This window comes from Schistocerca americana, chromosome 3, assembly GCF_021461395.2.
Source record: "Schistocerca americana isolate TAMUIC-IGC-003095 chromosome 3, iqSchAmer2.1, whole genome shotgun sequence".
Lineage (NCBI taxonomy): Eukaryota > Metazoa > Arthropoda > Insecta > Orthoptera > Acrididae > Schistocerca > Schistocerca americana.
The window spans coordinates 329,985,603-330,004,020 of NC_060121.1; the positions used below are offsets into that span (position 1 = coordinate 329,985,603).

Genomic DNA, 18,418 nt, shown 5'->3' on the forward strand with positions numbered 1-18,418 from the left:
TAGCTTGCTACTCACCAAATAGTGGAGATGCTGACTCACAGACAAGCAAAACAAAAGACTGCTAAACAAGTAAGTTTTCAGCTGAAAGACCTTCCTCTGAAATAGACAAAAAACCCACACTCATTCATGCAAGTGCAACTCACACACACTGTCTCTGGCAGACTCCTGGGTAGAGGGGGAGGGGGGCAGGGTGTAGAAAAGGAGAGAAATAAAAAGACTGTGTGCATTGGTGGAATAGAAAAGCTGTGTAATGTGTTCTGCTAGATTGGGTACAGGGAACAGGACAGGTGGGTGAAGTGCAATGACAAACAAAAGTTGAGGCAAGTTGGGTTACAGGACTGTAGGATCAATTGCAGGAGAGTCCCCACATGTGCAATGCAGAAAAATTGGCATTGGTGGGAGGGGTCCAGGTAGCACAGGCTGTGAAGCAGTCATTGAAATGAAGATCATTGTGTTGGGCCGTGTGCTCAGCAACAGTTTGGTCCAGCTGTTTCTTGACTACAGTTTGTCGGTGGCCATTCATGTTGGATGGACACCTTGTTGACTGTCATGCCCACATAGAACACAGCCCAATTGTTGCAGCTTAGCTTGTAGATCACATGACTGGTTTTACAGGTAGGCCTGCCTTTGATGGGATGGGTGATGCTCGTGAATGGATGGGAGTAGGTGGTGGTGGGCAGCTGTATGGGACAGGTCTTGCTTCTAGGTCTATTCCAAGGAAATGAGCCATGAGACAAGGGCTTGAGGGCAGGGGTTGACTAGGGATAGATGAGGATACTGTGTAAGTTCAGTGGGTGGCAGAATACCACTGCGGGATGGGTTGGGAGGATTGTGGGTAAGACATTTCTCATTTCAGGGCACGATGAAAGGTTGTGAAAACCCTGGCAGAGAATGTGATTCAACTGCTCCAGTTCTGGATGGTATTGAGTCATGAGTGGAATTTTCCTCTGTGGCTGCGTGGTGAGACTTTGGGAAGTAGTGTGTAACTGGAGAGATAAGGCATGGGAGATCTGTTTTTTACAAGGTTGGGAGGGTAATTACAGCCTGTGAAGGCCTCAGTGAGACCCTTTGTATATTTCAAAAGGAACTGCTCATTCCCTTAGATGCGATGGCCACAGATAGCTAGGCTGTATGGAAGGGACTTCTTGGTATGGAATGGTAGGCAGTTGTCGAAGTGGGTGTATTGCTGGTGGTTGCTAGATTTCATATGGACAGAGGTACTGATGTAGCCATCTTTGAGGTTGAGGTCACCATCTAGGAAGTTGACTTGTTGAATTGAGGAGGATCAGGTGAAGTGAATAATGGGGGAGGGGGGGGGGGGAGGCAAGTGGTGGGGTTGTGGAAGAGTCTGGACAGTGTGTCTTCACCCTTGATCCGGATCGTAAAGATGTCATCAGTGAATCCGAACCAGGTGAGGCATTTGGGATTCTGTGTGGTTAAAAATGATTTCTCTAGATGCCCCGTGAGTAGGTTGGCATAGGATGGTACTATGTGGGTGTCCATTGATTTACCACATATTTGTTTGTAGATGATGCCTTCAAAGGAGAAGTAATTGTGGGTGAGGGTATAGCTGGCCACACAGTGGTATTCCTCCATCCACCCTTTGTTCACCCCTACTCAACACTTGCTCCAACAACTTGCCTCATGGCTCATATCCCTATAATAGACCCAGATGCAAGACCTATCTGATATAGCCTCCCAGCACCAACAAGTCCAGTCCAGTCATAAGCATCACCCATCCCACCAAAGGCAGGGCTACCTGTGAAACGAGTCACATGACCTGCCTGGGCATGACAACCAACGAGCTGCCTGCCTGCCTGCATGAATGACCACCGACAAACTACAAACTGTGCCAAGAAACAGCTAGACTACCCACTTGCCGAGCAGGCTGGCAAACATAAAATTCTTCATTTCAATGACTGCTTCACAATAAATGCCATCTGGATCCTTCCTACCAACACCAGCTTTTCTGAGTTACGCTTTGGGAACTCTCCGTGCAATCTATCCTACATTCCTGTAACCCTACTGGCCTGAACCTTCGTTAGTCACTGTCCTTCACCCACTTATCCTGTCCCCTGTTCTCATTCTAGCACTACACAGTCTTCTATTCCACCACTGCAGCCAGTCTTCTTTCCTACCCCACCCCCCATGGTCTGTCTAACCTCTTAACCTCCCGACTGTTCTTAGCTGCCCTATCCTCTTCCCATCTCAGCCCTGTATGCTCCCACAGCCAGCACTTCACTCTTCACTTTATCGTTCCGCACCCCTACTTTGTATACTTCCCCCTTCCTGTCCCAACCTCCCCCCCCACCTCCCCCCCCTCATGCAGATAGCTTCTCGTATCATGGACTGTTGCTCTGTCTGGCTTTGGCACCCAGAGACAGTGGTGTGTATGTTATCTAGTTCAGAAGAGGCCTTTTTGATAGAAAGCGTACCTGTTTAGCAGTCTTTTGTTTTGCTTGTATGCGAGTCAACATCTCCACTATATGGTGAGTAGTAATCTATCCTTTTCATAATAAAGGCAATAATTCACAGCAACGTATTATGAATTAAACAAGAACCACATACTGAGGATGAAACTGTTAAACCAGTAACAGCAGAATTTCAGTTCTTGAAGACATGAGAAGACATGGTCTGTTATTTTGAGCATTGTTGATCTCACAGTACACAGGTTATCATGCATACATGTTACACCTGTCAAATAATTGTCTATATGCCTCAATACACACCCTATAGGCTCTTATCTTATTATCGTTATTCTTATGTAAGAGATGCAATTGTTGCACTGTCTTCCATGAACACTGTTTCTCTAAATTTACTCCTCAAGAGTGTTTTGTAAGAACATCAGCCTCTCCCCCCCCCCCCCCCCCCAAAGATTTTCATGTAATTACCCTGAGCATCTCTTACACTTTTGTATAGGCTGTATTGTTATTTACTGATCCTAGCAGTATTTGAATTCATCTGTTCACCCAAATGTCTTGTATGTTGTTGATTATAGAGATGGAACGCTCATTGTTCCCAGAATCTACCAGCAAATACCATCTCGTAACACCTCGTAACGTGACCCCTAGTTATGCTCATTCAACATACCAAGTGGACATACCATTAAAGCCATTCTACATTTTCTTATGATCAGACAGCTATTTTACTTTAATTTTTATAACTTCATCATCAGCTGACGGTCTAAAAATGCTGGTAGGTACACCTGATTAATCACAAACTGCAAATACTAGCTAGCAGTCCTACTACACTTTTCTGGGGCACACCCAATGTCAATTTTGGTTTTGTTGAACGTTCACTGTCCATTATAACATAATGGATATTGTTTCTTAAAATTCTTTGAGCAAATCATGTATGTGATCATGTCTTGTCTACCTGCTGACATTGTGGTTTTGTGTTAGTTTCCATCTTTCTATATTTCAAACGGCATCAATTTTTTCACGTGCAGCTAATATTTCATGTGTGAAAACAGCAGCCTGTGTTTCACACAAACAATTTTACCTGAATACTTGCTGATTCTTTGACATAGGTTTCCTTCCTTCCAGCAACCAATGAGAATTAGTGATACTGGATTGTAAATCTGTGTATTTATTCTCTTACAGTATTTATATTTAAAAAATGACTTGCATTCTTTACAATATAAGGATTATTTGTAGCTAATCCCTTACTCTTCAATGGTTCAGAAAGATCAGGCCTATTTGTAAGTAGGAGTTCTAAAATATTTATGTTGTATGCAGATTGCTGGACTAGTTTTTCAAGGCAGTTATCTTGTGTGTTAAGCAGTACTTTGCAAGATTATGCATACAATACAGTCAGTCTTCCCAGTATATTAAATTTATCCTGTAACATTAATATATATACAGGGTGTTTTCTATACTGTGAATTTTGGGCTGTCTTTAAGTAACTCTGTGACTTAATCTGGTGATAAGTAGAAACATATGACTAATAACGTGATTCCACCCTTTGGTTACTCTTGTCCATACGAGTTCATAGTTGGCATCAGTTTGGACCTTGTTAGTCCTAATGTTTTTGTTTGTTGCTGTAAACACTGTATCTCTTAGGAAGTCTAATCTATCTTTCATTATGTATGCTCCACATATTGTTGGAAATTTCCCTGCTTTCTTCTCTGTATTTCAATCAACTCTTGTATGTTAGTGTTATGTGAGTGAGATTGTTTCCTGCAAAGAAGCTAGGCATAGTTCTGAGTGTTTGCTGTAAAACCTTTAGCATTAACAACTGATATTTTAGTATACTCACACTCTACATTTGTTATCCACTCAATTTTAACAATTGGTTTCTCAGATTTCGAATTCTACTTGAGATATCAAAAGCTTTTTTGATTTACTTGGGATAACTCTTCAATTGGCAACTGGGTAATGCATGTCTGTGAGTCTCCAGCCCTGCTTGTCACAAAACAAAGCGTCTTGTTTAGGTCCTACACTTGTTACCTGGCCACAGAGCATCATTTAGTTCTCGGAAGAACGCTGCAAATTATCAGCTGCGCTTAGGTGTATGAGTGAGATAAGCAGCTGTCTTCACCACCTCTGCTAGTCTCCAGAAAGAACTGAGGACAGTGTCAGCTCCAAGGTAACTGATGTTTTTGTTGTTGTTGAGCTATTATTTGCAATTAAATGCAGTCTGTACTTCTGATTGTTCCATAGATGGCCTCATGTATTTGGCAGAAGATTCCTCCCAAACTACATAAAGAGTGCACATTGAATTCTTTCACGAAAATAGGCTATTACATAGTTAAAGATTAAGCTGCTTTCCTAGAGCGAAATAGGCAATGACCACTGGCTCCAAGTCAGTATCGTATCACCATCTGGCAGTGCATCAAACCCATTCTTGTGCATTTGTGTGCATGACAGTTCTATATACCAAGCATGATCAACTTACTGCCATCATGTGGTGAGAAGTCAAAGTATTACATGGACAGCAGTGGCATGTAGTATTCTCTGGTTTTCTTTTGTGTGAGAAATGCTTAATTTCAGACTATGAGTGATGTTACCCTTATGTTGTGAACTTCTGCATCCTGAAATAATGTTAACATAAACTTTGTAGTTTTAATCAATGTGGACTTCGTCACTGCTGCAGCAACATGATGAATTCTGTAAACTTTGATGTTTTCAGCTTTCTACTATATAATACATTGCTTCTTATGTTACAATATCACTTCATATACTATTTGTGTTTATTTATTCACTATGTCATTATATCCATTCTGTTTGGCACTAGTTAAAAATAGTTCTTTATGAACCTGAAAGATGATGTCAGCTAGATTGTCAGTGGTGCTGCTCAAACCCCCACTCCGTTACTCCAAGCTGGGGTGCTGCAGCAGGAAACAGTGTCAACCCAGCAGGCACTGCGAAGCACAGTAAAGCTACTATCATCATCTCACCTTGAAGACATGTGGCGTCCATCCATACCAGTTCATATGCACAAACAATAACAAAACTTCCGAACAGTTTGTGATTTGAAAGTATTTAGCTAAGAAAAATACTTGTAACTGTCACAACCATCATTAATCAGTTAAGTAGACATTATGTAATGTACCACTTTACCAAATTGATATGTTAACACCACAGGAAACATGAAATTTGTAACCATAGGACACTATCCTGCCACTCTACCACTTCCCTAATTCACAGCAACTGGCCCTGTGAAACAAATTTTTATTTGTGACCAGTAGCCACCTTCCACAAGTATACACAATTCATAACTTCACCAATTGGTACAAGTAGCACTTATGACAACATGAATCTATGCTATAAAATTCATACACAAGAGCCTAGTTTCCATAAACAAGCAAAGAATAAAAGAAATGAGCGGTTGACACTAATGCACAGAGACAACATACATTGGATGTGTGTTTCCACTGTAATAATAATTGTGATTGGCTCAACTTCCTGATGCAAGTCCCTAAGCTGATTTGTTTTTCCACTCACAGATAGGTAATACAATCAGTAAACAAAAATTATTTACTCAAACTGAGTACTGTGGTCAGCTGCCACTGCTAAAGCTTCCATTACTATATGATTTAAGAGATGACTGTAGCAAGTTTTTGTTTTTTCATGAGAGCAGAATCTGCCTATTGAAAGTTATTTTCAAATGCACTGTTACCTAGAGAATAACAGCTACTGGAGTGTTAAAGAAATATACAGTTTCAACTCTGAGCAGTGTGTTGTGGGGAGGTAAAGTCTACAGTGACCATCCCCACCTGATGTTTGCTTGTGAAACACTGAACAGTGCTGAATGCAACATGATCACCCAGTCCATTCTGTAGCAATTTCTAAAATGTCTGGGAGGTGTCTTCTAGCATAACAATGTTCATTCACACTCTTCTCATACTACCAAACAATCTTCCATAGATGTCCTGTAGCTCCAATGGTCAGCACAATCAGTAGTCTTGTTCCCCATTTAGCAGGTTGAGGGGACATGACAGGATGACATGTGGTATGATCTGCATTACTAGCAACATTCATCAACCAGTTGTGATGATAAGTAGAAGTAGCAGGAACAATGTCTCTCAAGATGATGACAGTTCTGTGACCATTTCTATGCACAATTTCAACACTGAATTGTACCTGGAGATAGTGACAAGATACTGAAATTGTTACTCAAGATGATCCATCCACTCCTGCATGATCTTATGATTATGATTGTATACATTATACAACATGTATAACATATTCATCTATATTGGACCACTGCTTCAAGGTCTTCCCCCCCCCCCCCCCCCCCCCCCACTAATGTGTAATGCTTTAGGATGGCTGACAACCTCAGTATCTGAAACCATCCATTCAGTACACGGGACAGTATAGTGAGGGAGGGAGAGGGGAAAGAGCATGTCAGTAGCAGAGACACCTTCAAACGTAAAAGTAACTTTGGATGCACCCCAAGGGAGCATTATAGGACTGCTACTTTTCACAATATGTATAAAGGACCTAGTTGATAACGTTAGAATACCAGAAGGATTTTTGATGGTGATGCATATTATACCAGGTGATTCATTAAGAAAGAACATTTCAGTTGTTTATTACAGATAAACTATAAAAGATACAAACACATTGCTCATGTCACTGGATAGAGGGAAATACAAAGTTTTGACACAGCTGTGCTGCTGTTTGTATGTAGCTACATGGTGACTACACCACAAGAGAAAATCATTTTTGTGTGTTGGATTTTTGCACAAAGTCATTCCATTGCTCAAACGCAACATGCATTCTGCCATCAATTCAGCAAGAAGCCGTCTCTGCACAAACAGATTTATGACTGGCATACAAAATTCTTGTAAGTTGGTTGCATATGCAAAGAGAGGAGCACTGGTCAGCCACTCATGTCTGATGAAAATGTTGAGTGTATCTGAGATGCATTCACACAGAGTCCTCAGAAGGCCACAAGACAGGCAGGCCAGGAGCTTCAACTTCCTCAGACAACAGTGTGTTGTGTTCTGAAACAACACCTACATATGACTCCTTGATAGTTGCAGTTACTGCAGCAATTGCATCCATGACCATAACAGAAGATGCAAATTATGCATTTCAATTCTGCAGGAAATAGGAAGACACTTTTTCCAAATGACCCATGGACAAATGTAAAGTAAACCTACATATTGTAAGAATATGGGTGTCACAAAATCCTGGCATTGTCATCGAGACTCACAGAAATTGAATGCATTTTCTGCCATTTCTGTTCACAAAGTTTATAGACTTTCCCTTTTGTGGAGAAAACTGTGACAGGAATGTCGTACCTGGATCGGCTGCAAAATGCCAGGTCACCAGACTTCACACCTCACGATTTTGTTCTGTTGGGGTAAATAAAAGACAGTCTTTGTCCCATCAATAGCAGCTACTCTTCAAGTGCTGAAACATCAAATTGTTGAAGCTGTTGATTCAATAAACTGGGACCTGTTGATTTGGGTGTGGAATGAAATGAAGTGCATGTGTTGAGTGCATGGCATTAGTGTCTGTGCAAACATAAAACTCTAGGCCTTCCTCTATCCAGTGACATGTGTTTCTGTCTTTCATTGTTTGTCTTTAACAAAAAAATGGACTTTTTTCTTTCTTTTTGAATCACCCTGTATGTAGAGAAGTCATAGTGCTACAAAAGTGTAGTGAAATGCAGGAAGACACTAGAGAATCAATGTTTGGTGCAGGAGTTGGCAGTTGGCCATTAACATACACAAATGTAATGTATCGTGCATAAAAGACCCATTATTGTAAGATTATAAGATTGCAGAACAATCATTGGCAGCATTCCCATTCATTAAATATCTAGGAGTATATGTTGTTGTGGTCTTCAGTCCTGAGACTGGTTTGATGCAGCTCTCCATGCTACTCCATCCTGTGCAAGCTTCTTCACCTCCCAGTACCTACTGCAGCCTACATCCTTCTGAATCTGCTTAGTGTATTGATCTCTTGGTCTCCCTCTACAATTTTTACCCTCCACGCTGCCCTCCAATACTAAATTGGTGATCCCTCGATGTCTCAAAACATGTCCTACCAACCAATCCCTTCTAGTCAAGTTGTGCCACAAGCTCCCCTTCTCCCTAATTCTATTCAATACCTCCTCATTAGTTATATGATCTACCCATCTAATCTTCAGCATTCTTCTGTAGCACCACATTTTGAAAGCTTCTATTCTCTTCTTGTCTAAACTATTTATCGTCCACGTTTCACTTCCATACATGACTACACTCCATACAAATACTTTAAGAAAAGACTTCCTGACATTTAAATCTATACTCAATGTTAACAAATTTTTCTTCTTCAGAAACGCTTTCCTTGCCATTGCCAGTCTACATTTTATATCCTCTCTACTTCGACCATCATCAGTTATTTTGCTTCCCAAATAGCAAAACTCCTTTACTACTTTAAGTGTCTCATTTCCTAATCTAATTCCCTCAGCATCACCCGACTTAATTCGACTACATTCCATTATCCTCATTTTGCTTTTGTTGATGTTCATCTTATACCCTCCTTTCAAGACACTGTCCATTCTGTTCAACTGCTCTTCCAAGTCCCTTGCTGTCTCTGACAGAATTACAATGTCATCAGCGAACCACAAAGTTTTTATTTCTTCTCCATAGATTTTAATACCTACTACGAACTTTTCTTGTGTTTTCTTTATTGCTTGCTCAATATACAGATTGAATAACATCGGGGATAGGCTACAACCCTGCCTCACTCCTTTCCCAACCACTGCTTCCCTTTCATACCCCTCGACTCTTGTAACTGCCATCTGGTTTCTGTACAAATTGTAAATAGCCTTTCACTCCATGTATTTTACCCCTGCCACCTTCAGAATTTGAAAGAGAGTTTTCCAATCAACATTGTCAAAAGCTAGAAACGTAGGTTTGCCTTTCCTTAATCTTTCTTCTAAGATAAGTCGTAGGGTCAGTATTGCCTCACATGTTCCAACATTTCTATGGAATCCAAACTGATCTTCCACAAGGTCAGCTTCTACCAGTTTTTCTATTTGTCTGTAAAGAATTCGCGTTAGTATTTTGCAGCTATGACTTATTAAACTGATAGTTCGGTAATTTTCACATCTGTCAACACCTGCTTTCTTTGGGATTGGAATTATTATATTCTTCTTAAAGACTGAGGGTATTTCGCCTGTCTCGTACATCTTGCTCACCAGACGGTAGAGTATATGTAGAGAGCTGATTAAAGTAGAAAGGAAGATCCTTGTTTGACCAATATTTGAATATTGCATGGTGTACATACAGAGGAGTGAAGTGGAATGACCACATATAAAACTAATTACAGGTAAGTCAGATCCACACAGATTCCTTAGGAAGTTAGTCCATCCACAAAGGAGGTAGCTTACAAAACCCTTGTTTGACCAACACTTGAATATTGCTCATCAGTCTGGGATCTGTACCTGATGGGATAGATAAAAGAAGTAGAGAATATCCAAAGAGCATCATGTTTCATTACAGGTACATTTAATAAGAGCAAAAGTGTCATGAGGATGCTCAGCCTCCTGCAGTGGGAGACGTTACAAGCGAGGCGTTCTGCATCATGGTGAGGTTCACTATTAAAATTCCAAGAGTGTACTTTCCTAGAAAAGTCAGCTAATATATTGCTTCCTGTTGCAAGTATCTCGCAAAAGTCCAAGAAAGAAAAATAAAGAGATTTTAGCCCACAGGGGGCAGTGGTACACAAAGCACCATCCATCACACACCATAAAGTGGTTTGCGGAGTACAAATGTAGGGATAGATATCGTAACCATCCATAGACAGTGATAAAACCACCCAAATTATATGAATTTCCCAAGACATATAAGGAATGGACGTTACTGTGGTTAGTAATAAGCACTATCAGTTATCTTATTAGTTGTTTATTGTAAAGTATGATTTTTCTCCCCCAACTAAAATACAGAATTCTTCAAAAATAATCATCTGATTTCACTAGATTATACTTTCTACATGAATGAAGATAGAACGAGGGAAACCAAACTTCCACCTAGGCTAACAATTTTTCATTTTTGAAAGAACCATCTGATATTACAAGGATATATGTTTTACATGCATGCTCATGAAACGGTGGGGAACTTTTCACAATAAGGTTTAGGGTCGAAATTTTTGTTAACCTTTGATGTACGTTCAATGTGCCCTCCAACAGATGCACAACAAACATCCAAATGATTGTCAATCATGTCCCACAATTTTGTGAACATGGAGTGAGGTCAGGCATCCTCGGAGCTCACTGGTACAATGAGAGATCCATACACCTCTTATGTTGTAGTAGGTGCAGCACTGTAGTCTTGTGTTATTGCTGTCTTGACTCAGCACACACTGGGTAACGAGTAAGCAAACTATCTGCACCAGCAATGTCCCTACCACCAGTAACATAAACCATCAACTTACAACTGGCACAAAGGTAAACATGTAGTTTCAATGAACACATTAAAATTTACTCCAAGTTTATATCTTCATCGTGGATAAAAATAGTGTCTCACATGTTCAGACGAATCTTTGTGAAGCACACTATATAATGTATTTCTCTGCATTTGCTTCTTTCAGCACTGTACACTTTGTGCTTAGTTTTCTAACTTCCTTAAACCTATAAAAATTATGGTTTTATAATTTCTGTAAAACAAGACTTTTAATGCAATATGAATTTCCTTCCATAGGCATTTTCTTACTTTTTTGAACAAAAGATAATTGTGAAATAGCAGTTTGAAACTCATGGTCATACCATTTGAGAACTGCAGTTCAAGGTTATAAAATAGTAATGCACTAATGTGTAGTGACAAAAATTGTTCCTTGGCAATGTGAACAGATTTATTTTTTATTTTTAGCAGATATTGTATCATTAAATTGACACAAAAACAGAAAATTTTACCAAAGATTTTGCATCTGTTCATATGGCAGTGCTTAGCATCCACTGAGTTTTACATGTTTCTGTACTCAATGTTCTGTTGGCACTTGGTGGAATGTTGTGAAACTGAATAGACTGTTCCACAAGGTCATTATCACAACTCTCGAGACCGTGACTGTCCTTCACTCGTCAGCACATCATCTCAAGGATTTTCTCAGGCAGTCCAAAATAGAAAAACTTTGTTTAAAATGTGTTCTATTTTATTGGCTGTTGCTCCACAGAACTGAAGGAATGGCGTGTGCTGATTGTCTTTGTTTCCCCTTTCATGTTACATTTTATTGTGTGTTCATAACTGTCTTTCAGTTTATGCATTTGTCATTAATATTGCTCATGAAACTATTGATTCAAGTGCACCCACATTGTAAGTGACAAAACACAGTTCACAGTTCAGTGAAATTAATGGTCTCAGACAAGTTATCTGGATGGAGAAAAGGATCACTTGTAAAGTTTTTAGCTGTACGATAGAGATAAAGTTATTGTATTTTAACAACAACAGTACTCCAGTAAGCACAAAAAATAAATATCACAATTTAAAGGTGCTAGGCCCTTTTCTGCTGAACTCTTTGAATATGTGATCCCATTTGGATCATTTCCCAAAAATGAGAAAAGAAAATTACCTGAAACAAACAATACACAAGCACACTTAAAATGTTAAAAATCATAGTAACTTTTGCTCTACATTTCTAGCCCCCCCCCCCCCCTCCCCCCACACACACACACTCTTTTGATCATGAATGGACCTCTATACCACAAATACAAGGGGGTAGACAAAATTCCAAAATTTTGGTGATCACATCAAAGAAGTTGACCTGTGACCATGAAACTTTATGATCGTATAAGTTCTTTATGACATATTCACTCTTCAGTGCTACACATTGATGACTGATGTATGACTTGGAGGAGACTTTGATTTTTAGGAGTCTGCATATGCCTGTTCAGGAAATACCTGCCACCACACAATGGTTTCTTCAGTCAAGGAAAGAAGAAGAAGACATCACTGGGCACTTCAGGAGAATATGGGGGGATGAGGCAAAATTTGATAGCTGAAAGGAGCAGCATGTTTGTGTTTTGTGTCGAATGGGCTGAGGTCTTGTAGTGGGGCAACACCATGCTTGGACAGTTTCCCATCACACTTTGTCCCTGTAGTGTTTTGTAAACTGAGGACATTTTGGTAGGATACTTGTATGATGGTTTGTCAGCTATGAATATAATCGATTAGTATTATACCATGGCAGGGCCAAAAATACTCAATGTCACCTTGCCCAGTGATGGTTGGTGGGAGTTCACCTTTTTCAGTGGTGGTGAATCCATGTTTCCACATCTTATTCTGCACCTTTCTCTCAGGTCACAGTGAAACACCCAGCACAATGGTGATTAGGTTGTTAAAGAAGCCATCTGGATCGGACTGACACAACTGCTTCAGTCTTCCTTTTTTTACCTCAAGTCTGCAAGCTTTCCGAATGGTCATGAGTAGTTATGAAACCAGGCAGGCAGCAGTCTTTGTTGTGTTCAAAAAGTTGTGCACTTGTTGAAAACTGATGCATGAATGGTCCGACATTTTGTTCTTTGTCATTCAGACTTGGTTGACCACACTAGAACTGTCTACACCATCTAGCTACTGCATCATTTGAGAGTAAATAGTTGCAGTACACCTCCACCAATGCACGATGAATTTATTCAGGGCATATATATGCGGACAAGGAAAAAAATTCCTGGATTTCCCAGTTAAAATTACATGTTCTCTCAGGTGAAAATACATTTTTTCCATGTTAAGTGACAGTTTACTTTTCCCTGAAACTGTAATACTTATCAATTCATTGCATTGTTATGGTTTTATACACTGGCGTAGAATCTCCCGGCACTTTACAAAATGAAACTTAGGGGAAAAAAACATGTTTTGGGAAGATATGTGACGTCCAGCAACAAGTATGCTGCATATTTTCGTATTAAGGAAGTATAAATTTGAATTTCACCAAACATCACATGTTACTTTCGGAAGCATTAAAATCGTGATTTCGATGTGCTTCTGTAAGCCAGCCATAGCTCATTTCACGTGATCTTGCCAGCCAATGATGGTGGATATTCAGAGCACAGGACACTTGATGTAGACAGCCAAATGCAACTTCACTGTTAAGTAGCACGACCACACAAGTAGGAAAAGTTAATGGTTTAACATAACATAGTATTGCTACAAGAAAAGCAACGCTTTCGCATATAATATTGGCCTTGAAGATTAACAAGCTGCAACAGAATCTAAGCTTTCACATATAATGTTGATCTTTTTTGCGCTGTTTCACTTTAAAATACATCACACAAATGTACCAGTAACATTTTTAATAATGACATAAATGATTAATATCTTGCTTGAAATTCTTCTAATGGTCATCCTAAAATAATAATTGATTTTGAGAGTCAAACGCTATGTAATTTAAGAAATTCATCGTACATTCTCGCGAAAAGGAAATTTACTTTTAAAGTAACACGCTTTTCAAACTACCATGCCCAATATTTTCCCACGACCTTTTAGAAATAGGTTCCTTTTAGCAGTTGCCAGAGGGCCAGATAATAGACGTCACTGCGCTTGTGCAGCTACGATGATGCAGGAAGCCCGTATGTTCGTACGTGTAAAACATTAAAAGATCTCGCATATCATAAAATAAACAAGACATCAGAGGATTATTGGAATTTCGTGAACCATACTAAAATGTGTAATTCGGCTTAAAGTGAACATTCGTATGTCCAGATTCGGATGTAAATTTTCTTGGAGTTACCAGTACTGATTGCCACATGTTTGGTTCTTTATTATGGCATAATGTCATACATGCTAGAAGATGAAACGTGCACTTGAAATGCAGCGAACAGTTGAAACTAGCCGATAGTGTGGAATTAAGTACTTTGTTTCAAATAAACGGACTGCCCTCAGTGGAAAAAATTAATAACAGCCAAGTTTCTTTAGCAAACCGAAAAAAATAGCTCCATTGTTCTGCAAGGCGATAATGCTCAACTGTCAGAAAGGTGGAAATAAAATAAAATCTGAAACTAATAACTTGTTTTAGCCATCCGTAATTATGTGAATATTTTTTAATTCACTTGATGGCTCCCGGCTACAGAAATCAGTGTTGTTTTCATTTGACGTGACAGCAATAAACGAAGAGGAAACAGCAAAGTCACTAAAGGTATACACGGGCCATGTGGAGACTATCCACCTCACAACAACAACAACAACTCAGACTGCTCTGCGTATCAGTCCAGGATCTACGATATTTCCGAATCACGGCAATACTAGGTAATGGCGCCCCAATCCCACCTGCATTTGAGGTAGGATGCCAAATATTAAATCGACTTTTCAAAAAATGTTCATTTTGTAGTGCACATCATTCTGAAGAATCTCATACATAACACATATGTCTTCGAGGAAATGAAATCCATGTTATTTGGTTGTAAGTGTGCAAAAGTGCAGTGCCACACCTCTTCACACAGCATTATTCTGTCCCACATTACTGTATTTCGCTCTGTAGAATCCAGCCATGTATATTTTGTAATGGATGCCACCAAACTATATTCAGGACAGTGGAAATTAAAATGTCCTGCGGTGCTTCTCCTGCTCCCATGAAACAAAACCTCGCAATTAATACTGGATGGGATTATTTGTAAATTGGATAACAAGAAACCTTCAGAAAATTTGCACTCTTTATTGCCTATTAGCTAATAACGTTCTCTTTTGTGCGACATAAAATTAAATGTAGGTTACATAAAAGCAGTAAAGACAAGAGACAAGCAAGGCAGTACACATTTCTTGAATCCTTTAAGTCCTAGCATTTTTTTTCTCTCCGCTTGCTACAACTTGACATGATGTGCTTTCCTTTCTGCGAAAGAATCTATTACCTCACCAAAGTTCATCAAATGTTACGCTACACGAAAAAAACGAAATCTCATTGTCTAATACTGAAAAAGCGGTTAATACAAATAGTACCCAAGACTGACGTGGTTTCTTGAGTTGATTACATATATTTTCTCATTACAGCAATTGTAATACATACCAAATAAACAAGACTGTTTTGGAACAAATGGTCATATAATTCACGAAGTAACAATATCCAATGCCAAGGCCTACTACAAGCAATACACTTTACGTCAGGAAATAGTTTCACATTTCATTCATAGGCTGCAGCGTCTCAAGCATGAGATCGAAAATTAGTGGTACGAAATTTTTATATAAATTTGGAATCATCGTATTCTTCCATAATTTGTGTGATGTCCCCGTTTCTTCTCCTCCCTTGTTCTAACGATCAATCTTGTCATCACTAATTCTGTAACTATTCCTGCCTGTGTCAAAACTTATTCTCCGGTTAACTTCACTAATCCTGCCACAATCACCAGTTTAGCTTTTCCACGTTTCTTCTCCGGTTAGGCATTATTACATGTTCATAGAACGCGTTTTCAGTGCTACTCCCAGAATAGATCTTTCGTGTGTGCTAGCCGGGACAGTACAAGTGGCCATTACTAGGGTAGTGGTCTGGTCAAATACTTTGTCAAAATTTCATTTTCTTGGATGCACCAAGAAGATAACATGTAATCTTACTTAACTGTTATTCGTTTATTTCCATTTTGATAGTCTGAATCTATGGATTTCACTAGTAATTATAAGAACACTGATCATTCGCAAACCCAGTCAAACACATAAACAAACAGCGATTGGCATTCATCCCTTCGGCTTTATTCCGATCAGCTCGTATAGCCCTGTCCCGTTTTGCTGCTGGAAAGTTTATTTCTAGATGCGACGGGAATGACCTGGCAGCCATCATGTACACTATGCATGTGTTCAAAAAGCGACACGGATGCGTTTCAAAATCATATGAATAATCGATAGACCAAAGTGCACTGCTTGCTAGGTGCTTTGTAAAAAAAAATTTTTTTTCCTCAAGAATATGAATTTTCCGCCACCATCCCCCTCCCCCCCCCCCCCTCCCTCCCTTGAACTTGCCGCCCGGGGCAGATACCCCCGTTTGTCCCTGCCACCTAGGTCCGGGCCTATTGCGCATGCGTGAATCAGGAAGTTTGGGCGCACCAGTATAATTTTTCTGGATAGCATCTGGCTGCTTGCTGCTGCTGCTGCCAGAAGTGGGAGAAGGTACTACTCATAAGCGACTTAACTGCGCATGCGCATGAGCTCGCTCGCAACTGCTCAAACAAATCTATAGCCTAGTTTACACAACGACATTGGGTTGTGCCACTCACGTGGAATGAGTTGCACGCAAATGTTTTCATATTTGACTGTAGACACGGCGAAACCAGTATATATTCCAGTTTCATGGTTTCCTAAGTTGTGTCTGAAATTAAAGTTTTGGCACGAGTTGTGATGAAGTTAAAGCTTGTTGAGTGGAATCGCTGCATAAGAGAGAGAGAGAAAAAAAAAAGAAATGTGTTTCGATCTGTGATGTCCTTAGGTTAGTTAGGTTTAAGTAGTTCTAAGTTCTAGGGGACTGTTGACCTTAGAAGGTCTAGGTCTAGGTCTAGGTCGCAGGCAATTGCACTACCAGCCACTTTGCATGCGCGCCGGGCAACTCGTTGGTGAAACTAAACAGTTTTGCCATGTTCTAACTTTGGCGGCACTAGTTGCATGGGTTTTGAGGTTGTGTGTGTTATTAGAGTGTAGACAAACTGAAATAAGAAGTGGGGAATGGAGAATAATGTTCGATTTTTGGATATCTATACTTCGCATAGGTGTTTGTGGGATTTCAGTGCTGCTCCCGAGACCTTCATGTACGATCAGAACATAGATAGTTTGACAATATCTGAGCTGCAGGGCAATTTATTGAATTAGGAGCACATATACAACTGAATTAAGAAAAATACAAGCAAATATAATTCTAACTGTAGAAATGCTCTTGTCTACAAGACTAAAATCCCATTGTTCGAGTTGGCTGACTTTTTTTTAAGGAATATTGTTGACAGGAGAGAAGGGACCACACAAATCAAGAAGCTACATTCTTAATTCAATATTCATCTATTTAAAACATCGCACAGTGCTCCCTGCTCCCCATTCACATATGTTTGAATTTTGAAATACTGCCACTGTACAGATCTATCTTCAAGAGAGTAGTTTGCAAACCATTCTTTTCTTAATGCAGCCTGCTTCGAATAAGTACTGCTGTTAATGTTAATAATCATTACTGTTAATAACTATTGGTGTTAATGAAAAAGTGTCAGCACCAACTAAAACTGCATCTTATAGCATGCCGGATGTTCTCGACTGTAATCCATGCAATGTGATATATAATTTCAGTCCTGGTGACAGTGCTTCATGCATTACAATATTTTTATTCCTTATCACATAATTAACTCTATTTAGAAGAAATGTTAACAATTCTGGTGACATTTTAAGATAATTTAAAAAACTTCTTGGGTCTTCCATTACAAATTATTTCAGCAAGGATGCTGAGCAACTGGGCTGACATCTTTTCTTCATCGAGTCACAAATCGAAACACGTTTCTTATTTTTTTCTTATGCAACAACTCCATGCAACAAGCTTTAACTCACAATTCATGTAACGTGCAGCTGCCAAAACTTTCATTTCAGACACGACTCAGGAACTCGCAAAACGATGAAACTGAAGTATATACTGGTTTTGCCATGTCTACAGTCAAATAGGAAACCATTTGTGTGCTTACTCATTCCACGCAATGAGTGGCGCAACCCAATGTCTTCTTGTAAACTAGGCTTAATGTAAACAGTGGTGGCATCACGTTCATCAGAGGCAATTTGTTGTTCTGAAGCACTGCAGTCTTCCTAAAGCCTGTGACACATTTTGCTGATGGCAGGCACTTGTAAGAGCACTATGTTTTCTTATTGTATACAGCACACTTCCTTTGCAGCTTTTTTTTTTTTTTTTTCCTGTCATTCATGTTTTATTACTGCAGTACCGGGATACAGTAATATACATTGTTAGAATATTGGTTCCTACCAGTCAAAATTACAAAAATCAAACTAAAACAATGAAAAATTCCCGGGTTATATACACCCTGTTAT

At 39.5% G+C, this 18,418-nt stretch overlaps 1 protein-coding gene across 8 annotated transcripts in view; it reads left to right on the forward strand.

Moving 5' to 3' along the window:
• Positions 1–18,418, forward strand: part of LOC124605562 (N-acetyltransferase 9) — an 86,732-nt gene that overhangs the window by 64,458 nt on the left and 3,856 nt on the right. The window lies entirely within an intron of this gene.